Raw genomic sequence first — 8,720 nt, forward strand, 5'->3', positions numbered from 1 at the left:
GAAAAAAATGTGTAAATTATACATGTACAGTAACCTCACATGAAAACCAATATAAATGTATGCATTGTGTCTAGTACACTTTTTGTATTTGTAATTTATACGTGTTGCTGTGTTCCCCAGTTGACGTGAGGCACCTAGTGTTTTTTATATTTTAATGTTATTACTGAATAATTAATAAACATTTGATTTTACTTGATTCTGGATCCCAATCCATAGTCTGTATTTGCTATGTGTGTAAAGGGCATGTCAGAGAGGCAGAGTCTCTCAGAAGCTAATATTGCCGGAGGTTCACCAATCTGTGAATAAACGTATCTAAAAATGTGGAACAATTTCAGAAAAATGTTCCAACGTAAAACTACAAAGAGATTGAATATCCCGCCACCTACAGCACATAATACCATCAAAAGATTCAGAAATTCTAGAGAAATCCATATGTTCACCATTCCACAGTTCGCCCTGAATTCTATTCAGGTTACAGCTCCATCATGCAAAGAAGAAGCCATATATCAAATAAAATCCAGAAAAGTCTTCTCTGTGCCAAAGTTCATTAACAACGGACTGAAAGAAAATGAGAAACTGTTCTGTGGTCGGATTAATTGTATTGTCTATGGACACAATAGACAACGTATCCTTCGGAGGAGGAGAGGGACCATCCAGCTTATCTACTGTATGCACAGTTCCTGCATCTCTGATGGTATGGGAGCTGCATTAGGGCTTATGGCATCGACAGTGCACACATAAAAGGTGCAATCAATGCTGAGCAGTATACAGAGGTGTTAGAACAAGATATGCTCCATCCAGACAACATCTACTACAGTGAAGACCTTGTATATTTCAGAAAGACAGTGGTAAACCATATCCATCACACCACCATGGCTTCACTGAAGAAGAGTTCAGGGTACGAACCGGTCCCTGACAATCCAGATCTTTCACTAATAGAACACATTTGGCACATTATGAATGGTTGTATTATGTATTTAGTTAGTGCTCATGGTGTGGCGGTAGTAATTTAGTCCAGTATAGTGGTTTTATTGGTAATATTGATCTTTGTACAGTATGGTTTGTTGTTATGTAAAAGTATCATGTGTTCGCTATTTAGCAGTGAGGTTAGTGTTCATGGTTTGGTGATATTTAATTAGCCTGGTATAGTGGTATTTTTGGTAATATTGGACCTTCCACAGTGTTTTCTTATGATTAAGTATCCATTCACTATATAGATTTGATGGTGTGGCAGCATTAACCCCTTTCTGACATCGGGCGTAATAGTTGTTGGACACCCTCCCTTTGATGAACCCACATCTTTCCTGGCACACGTCAGCTGTTTTGAACAGGGCTTCTGGGGACACAGAAAATGCACAAGTCCGAGGGCCCACTCGCAGTAAGAACATGATTATTCTCACCCACTGGGACTCATCCCCTGAAGACTGGGGTTGTAGAGTACAAAATACACTACAGCTCTCACTGAACACCCTAAAGTGTTTTTTTCATCCCCAGAAAATTTATCAGGAAGGGCCACTACAGATCCAGGACAAACCAACTGCAAGTCAGAAGGTACAGACAGCATAGCTATTGCCGGCAGAGAGCTCTGGGAAACACTCATCTAGAAAATCGACCCTGCAGCTGGAACTGTGAGGAATCTAGATTCTGGTGCTTTTTAGCCAGATCCTGAATCATGTGGGTTAGATTCGCCATCTGGGGAAAAAAAGTATATGGCCAGTAATGTGACACTGAGTTACAAACGTGATGCTGAGTCACTACTCACGGACAAGCCATGAGACAGGGTAGTCAAAAGGTCCGGGGCTAGATACCAAGAAAACTAGTCATGAACAGTGGGGTAAGACAAAGGTGTAGTCAGGTCAAAATTCAAGGTCAGAAATTCCAGGAAAGTAACGGATCAAGACAAAGGGGCTAGGCAAACAGATGGTCAAAGGCAAGGTTTGGCAATAAAATATCAGAAACAGAGCACTAGAGAACAAGGCACACACATACACTACCGAGCTAAAGCTATGACTAATCAGATACTGACAGCCAGCTAAATAGCCAGGTAATCACCTAGAACGGAAAACACCTGGAACAAATCCAGCACGCCCCTGCCCAGATTGACGGCTGGACTGTCACTCACAATACCGACAGCTCAGTATGCCCCTGCCTCAGATTGGACGACTGGGATGTCACTCAAATACTGAAAGCTCAGTACGCTCACTGTGTCCAGGAAACAGTGAGTGGTGGAATTGTGACAATTAATTTTGTCTCATATAGTGGTATTATTGTTTTTTGTACAGTGTTTTGTCATGTATTCACTATGTAGCAGTGACGTTAGTGTTCATGATGTGGCAGTATTAATTTAGCCTAGTATAGTGGTATTATGCTTTTTGGAAGTGCATTTGAACAGCAAGGTGGCTTGTTGTTGAAGGGAAATAGAGAGAAAAAAACAAACAAACAAAAAAAAACTATAAATCTTCAGCTTAGCGAGTGTGAGCGAGCTGAGTGTGACCTGAGCGTAAGTGTGGACGGCGGGAAGTGTGACTTGTGATTCAGTGACTTTGGAATCAGGGAGTTTCCAAGGGAGGAATTGCTGTCTGTTTTTTATTAATACTTTGTATTTATTTTTTATTTAACGTTTGTGTGGTGCAATCCCCATTAGGAAATGTGCTCCACTATTGTTAATGCCATCCAGTGCACATCTTGCCACATGTATGCAGTCCTTGATCAGCCGGTCGAGGGTGCATACTGCTGTGCGAGATGTGAGCACGTTGTGCATTTGGAATCCCAGATTCTGGATCTAAATGTGCAGCTGGCAACACTGAGATCCATAGACAATATGGAGAGGAGTCTTCTGCTCACAGAGCAGACGCTCAATGGGATAGATGAGGAGGGGGATGGTAGGATGGAGCTGCAGGACAGTGAAGTAGGTAGCTGGGTGACATTCAGAAAGCGGGGTAGAGGGAAGAGTGCCAGGGAGGCTAGTCCTGATTTGGCTCACCCCAATAAGTTTGCTAAGTTGGCAGATGAGGGGGGTGCCAGTACAGGGGTAGCACTGCTGCAGCCAGGCATGTCCTCTGAAAGCCGGAGGAGTGACTGCTCCAGTAAGGAGGGAAATAGGAGAGCAGGGCAGGCCAGACAGGTGCTGGTAGTGGGGGACTCAATTATTAGGGGAACAGATAGGGCAATCTGTCACAAAGACAGGGATCGTCGAACGGTGTGCTGCCTACCTGGCGCTCGAGTCCGACACATCGCTGATCGGGTGGACAGATTATTGGGAGGGGCTGGTGAGGACCCAGCGGTCATGGTGCACATTGGCATAAATGACAAAGTTAGAGGTAGGTGGAAGGTCCTTAAAGATGATTTCAGGGAATTAGGCTGCAAGCTGAAGGACCTCCAACGTGGTATTTTCCGAAATACTGCCTGTACCACGTGCCACCCCAGAGAGGCAACGGGAGATTAGGGAGGTTAATAAGTGGCTCAAGAATTGGTGTAGGAAGGAGGGGTTTGGGTTCCTGCAGAACTGGGCCAACTTCTCAGTTGGCTACAGGCTCTACGCTAGGGACGGGCTGCACCTCAATGGGGAAGGTGCAGCTGTGCTGGGGGAGAAAATGGCTAGAAGGTTGGAGGAGTGTTTAAACTAGGGATTGGGGGGGAGGGTATTCATTTTATAGGAGGGGAAGATAGTGCAGATAGAGACCTGGGCACAAATAAGGAAGTTGGGGGTGGCGGTGGCATGGGGGGTGGGGTTAGAACAGTTAGTAATTTAAGAAAGAATAGAGGTACAGAGAGGAACATCAAGTGCATGTATACTAATGCCAGAAGCCTCGCCAACAAAATGGACGAATTAGAACTAATGTTGTTGGAACATAATTATGACATGGTGGGGATATCTGAAACATGGCTGGATGAGAGCCATGACTGGGCTGTTAACTTGCAGGGCTATAGCCTTTTCAGAAATGACCGTACAGATAAGCGAGGGGGTGGGGTGTGTCTGTATGTAAAATCGACCTTAAAACCCATCCTGCGTGATAATATAGGTGAATCTAATAAAAATGTAGAGTCCCTGTGGGTGGAGATAAGGGGAGGGGGAAAAAATAATAAATTACTGATAGGGGTTTGTTATAAATCTCCAAAAATAATGGAAGCATTGGAGAACATCCTCGTAAAGCAAATAGATGAAGCTGCGACTCAAGGAGAAGTCATTATTATGGGGGACTTCATCTACCCTGAAATAGATTGGGGAACAGAAACCTGCAGTTCCAGTAAAGGTAATCGGTTTTTGACAACTATGAGAGACAATTACCTTTCACAACTGGTTCAGGACCCAACAAGAAGGGGGGCACTGCTAGACCTAATATTAACCAACAGGCCAGACCGCATATCAAATATCAGGGTTGGGGGTCACTTGGGAAATAGTGATCACAAAATAATAAGTTTTCATATATCCTTTAATAAGATGTGTAGTAGAGGGGTGACAAGGACACAAAACTTCAGGAGGGCAAATTTCCAACGGATGAGAGAGGATCTTGGTGCAATTAACTGGGACGATATCCTGAGACATAAAAGTACACAAAGAAAATGGGAGACGTTTATTAGCATCCTGGATAGGACCTGTGCACAGTATATACCGTATGGGAATAAACATACTAGAAATAGGAGGAAACCAATATGGCTAAATAGAGCTGTAAGGGGCGCAATAAGTGACAAAAAGAAAGCATTTAGAGAATTAAAGGAAGTAGGTAGTGAGGAGGCATTAAATAAATACAAAAAATTAAATAAATTCTGTAAAAAGCAAATCAAGGCAGCAAAGATTGAGACAGAGAGACTCATTGCCAGAGAGAGCAAAAATAACCCCAAAATATTCTTTAACTACATAAATAGTAAGAAACTAAAAAATGATAGTGTTGGCCCCCTTAAAAATAGTCCGGGGGAAATGGTGGATGAGGATGAGGAAAAAGCCAATATGCTAAATGACTTTTTTTTCATCAGTATTTACACAAGAAAATCCCATGGCAGCCAATATGACTAGTGATAAAAATTCCCCATTAAGTGTCACCTGCTTAACCCAGCAGGAAGTACGGCGGCGTCTAAAAATCACAAAAATTGACAAATCTCCGGGCCCGGATGGGATACACCCCCAAGTACTGCAGGAATTAAGTACAGTCATTGATAGACCATTATTTTTAATCTTTAAAGAGTCCATAATAACAGGGTCTGTACCACAGGACTGGCGTATAGCAAATGTGGTGCCAATATTCAAAAAGGGGACAAAAACTGAACTCGGAAATTATAGGCCAGTAAGCTTAACCTCTACTGTGGGTAAAATCTTGGAGGGCATTCTAAGGTATGCTATACTGGAGTATCTGAAGAGGAATAACCTCATGACCCAGTATCAGCACGGGTTTACTAGGGACCGCTCATGTCAGACTAATTTGATCAGCTTCTATGAAGAGGTAAGTTCCGGACTGGACCAAGGGAACCCAGTAGATGTAGTGTATATGGACTTTTCAAAAGCTTTTGATACGGTGCCACACAAAAGGTTGATACATAAAATGAGAATAATGGGGATAGGGGAAAATATGTGCAAGTGGGTTGAGAGCTGGCTCAGGGATAGGAAACAAAGGGTGGTTATTAATGGAGCACACTCGGACTGGGTCGCGGTTAGTAGTGGGGTACCACAGGGGTCAGTATTGGGCCCTCTTCTTTTTAACATATTTATTAATGACCTTGTAGGGGGCATTCAGAGTAGAATTTCAATATTTGCAGATGACACTAAACTCTGCAGGGTAATCAATACAGAGGAGGACAATTTTATATTACAGGATGATTTATGTAAACTAGAAGCTTGGGCTGATAAATGGCAAATGAGCTTTAATGGGGATAAATGTAAGGTCATGCACTTGGGTAGAAGTAATAAGATGTATAACTATGTGCTTAATTCTAAAACTCTGGGCAAAACCGTCAATGAAAAAGACCTGGGTGTATGGGTGGATGACAAACTCATATTCAGTGGCCAGTGTCAGGCAGCTGCTACAAAGGCAAATAAAATAATGGGATGCATTAAAAGAGGCATAGATGCTCATGAGGAGAACATAATTTTACCTCTATACAAGTCACTAGTGCGACCACACTTAGAATACTGTGCACAGTTCTGGTCTCCGGTGTATAATGTAAGAGTCATGTCGGTCTGGTAGTCGGGGGCAGATATATCTCGCCCAGGTACTTGTCCTATGTGAGTTAGGCCGCTCAGTATCTTCAGGATACCGAGGGGTTAATAAGTGCAGGAATAAAGGATGACCAGCTGGGGGTTTCTGTCGTCAGCCTGGGGCACACAGATTGCCTGTCTGTGTGAGACAAACGTGAGTGAGAGCTGTGCTCAAGGACTATGTGTTGTTAGCTGGGTGGGAGAAGCCCCCCCAGTTGTTAAGATAGCAACGTATTGGTTTAGTTAGTGCCGGACAGGCTAGGATTTATTTTTATGTTTTGTTTTTTCTGTGTTGCTTTCACTTTAATAAACCTGACCTAAGGTCAGCCAACTCGGAAACCTGCTGTCGCCTCAGAATTCAATGCACAAACCACGTGACCTTTGACCCCAGCAAAGGCGATCCCGGAGTGTTTTGTTACAATAAGAAAGACATAGCTGAACTGGAGTGGGTGCAGAGAAGAGCGACCAAGGTTATTAGAGGACTGGGGGTCTGCAATACCAAGATAGGTTATTACACTTGGGGCTATTTAGTTTGGAAAAACGAAGGCTAAGGGGTGATCTTATGTTAATGTATAAATATATGAGGGGACAGTACAAAGACCTTTCTGATGATCTTTTTAATCATAGACCGGTGACAGGGACAAGGGGGCATCCTCTATGTCTGGAGGAAAAAAGGTTTAAGCATAATAACAGACGCGGATTCTTTACAGTAAGAGCAGTGAGACTATGGAACTCTCTGCCGTATGATGTTGTAATGAGTGATTCATTACTTTAATTTAAGAGGGGACTGGATACCTTTCTGGAAAAGTATAATGTTACAGTGTATATATATTAGATTCATTGATAAGGCGTTGATCCAGGGAACTAGTCTGATTACCGTATGTGGGGTCGGGAAGGAATTTTTTTCCCCATGGTGGAGCTTACTCTTACCACATGGGTTTTTTTTGCCTTCCCCTGGATCAACATGTTAGGGCATGTTAGGTTATGGGTTGAACTAGATGGACTTAAAGTCTTCCTTCAACCTTAATAACTATGTAACTATTATTGGTAATAATGGTCTTTGTCATAGAGAAAAATTAAAATCCATAAATACAGTACAGACCAAAAGTTTGGACACACCTTTTCATTTAAAGATTTTTCTGTATTTTCATGACTATGAAAATTGTACATTCACACTGAAGGCATCAAAACTATGAATTAACACAAGTGGAATTATATACTTAACAAAAATGTATATAAAAAAGTTCTATTCTAGGTTCTTCAAAGTAGCCACCTTTTGCTTTGATAACTGCTTTGCACACTCTTGGCATTCTCTTGATGAGCTTCAAGAGGTAGTCACAGGGAATGGTCTTTCAACAATCTTGAAGGAGTTCCCAGAGATGCTTAGCGCTTGTTGGCCATTTTGCCTTCACTCTGAGGTCCAGCTCACCCGAAACCATCTCGATTGGTGACTGTGGAGGCCAGGTCGTCTGGCGTAGCACCCCATCACTCTCCTTCTTGGTCAAATAGCCCTTACACAGCCTGGAGGTGTGTTTGGGGTCATTGCCCTGTTGAAAAATAAATGATGGTCCAACTAAACGCAAATCGGATGGAATAGCATGCCGCTGCAAGATGCTGTGGTAGCCATGCTGGTTCAGTATGCCTTCAATTTTGAATAAATCCCCAACAGTGTCACCAGCAAAGCACCCCCACACCATCACACCTCCTCCTCCATGCTTCACGGTGGGAACCAGGCATGTAGAGTCCATTCGTTCACCTTTTTTGCGTCCACAAAGACACGGTGGTTGGAACCAAAGATCTCAAATTTGGACTCATCAGACCAAAGCACAGATTTCCACTGGTCTAATGTCCATTCCTTGTGTTCTTTAGCCCAAACAAGTCTCTTCTGCTTGTTGCCTGTCCTTAGCAGTGGTTTCCTAGCAGCTATTTTACCATGAAGGCCTGCTGCGCAGTTGTTAACAGTTGTTGTAGAGATGTGTCTGCTGCTAGAACTCTGTGTGGCACTGACCTGGTCTCTAATCTGATCTGCTGTTAACCTGCGATTTCTGAGGCTGGTGACTCAGATAAACTTATCCTAAGAAGCAGAGATGACTCTTGGTCTTCCTTTCCTGGGGCGGTCCTCATGTGAGCCAGTTTCTTTGTAGCGCTTGATGGTTTTTGCCACTGCACTTGGGGACACTTTCAAAGTTTTCCCAATTTTTCAGACTGACTGACCTTCATTTGTTAAAGTAATGATGGCCACTCGTTTTTCTTTACTTAGCTGCTTTTTTCTTGCCATAATACAAATTCTAACAGTCTATTCAGTAGGACTATCAGCTGTGTATCCACCAGACTTCTGCACAACACAACTGATGGTCCCAACCCCATTTATAAGGCAAGAAATCCCACTTATTAAACCTGACAGGGCACACCTGTGAAGTGAAAACCATTTCCGGTGACTACCTCTTGAAGCTCATCAAGAGAATGCCAAGAGTGTGCAAGGCAGTCATCAAAGCAAAAGATGGCTACTTTGAAGAACCTAGAATATACA

This window comes from Ranitomeya variabilis, chromosome 2, assembly GCF_051348905.1.
Source record: "Ranitomeya variabilis isolate aRanVar5 chromosome 2, aRanVar5.hap1, whole genome shotgun sequence".
NCBI classification, from domain to species: Eukaryota; Metazoa; Chordata; class Amphibia; order Anura; family Dendrobatidae; genus Ranitomeya; species Ranitomeya variabilis.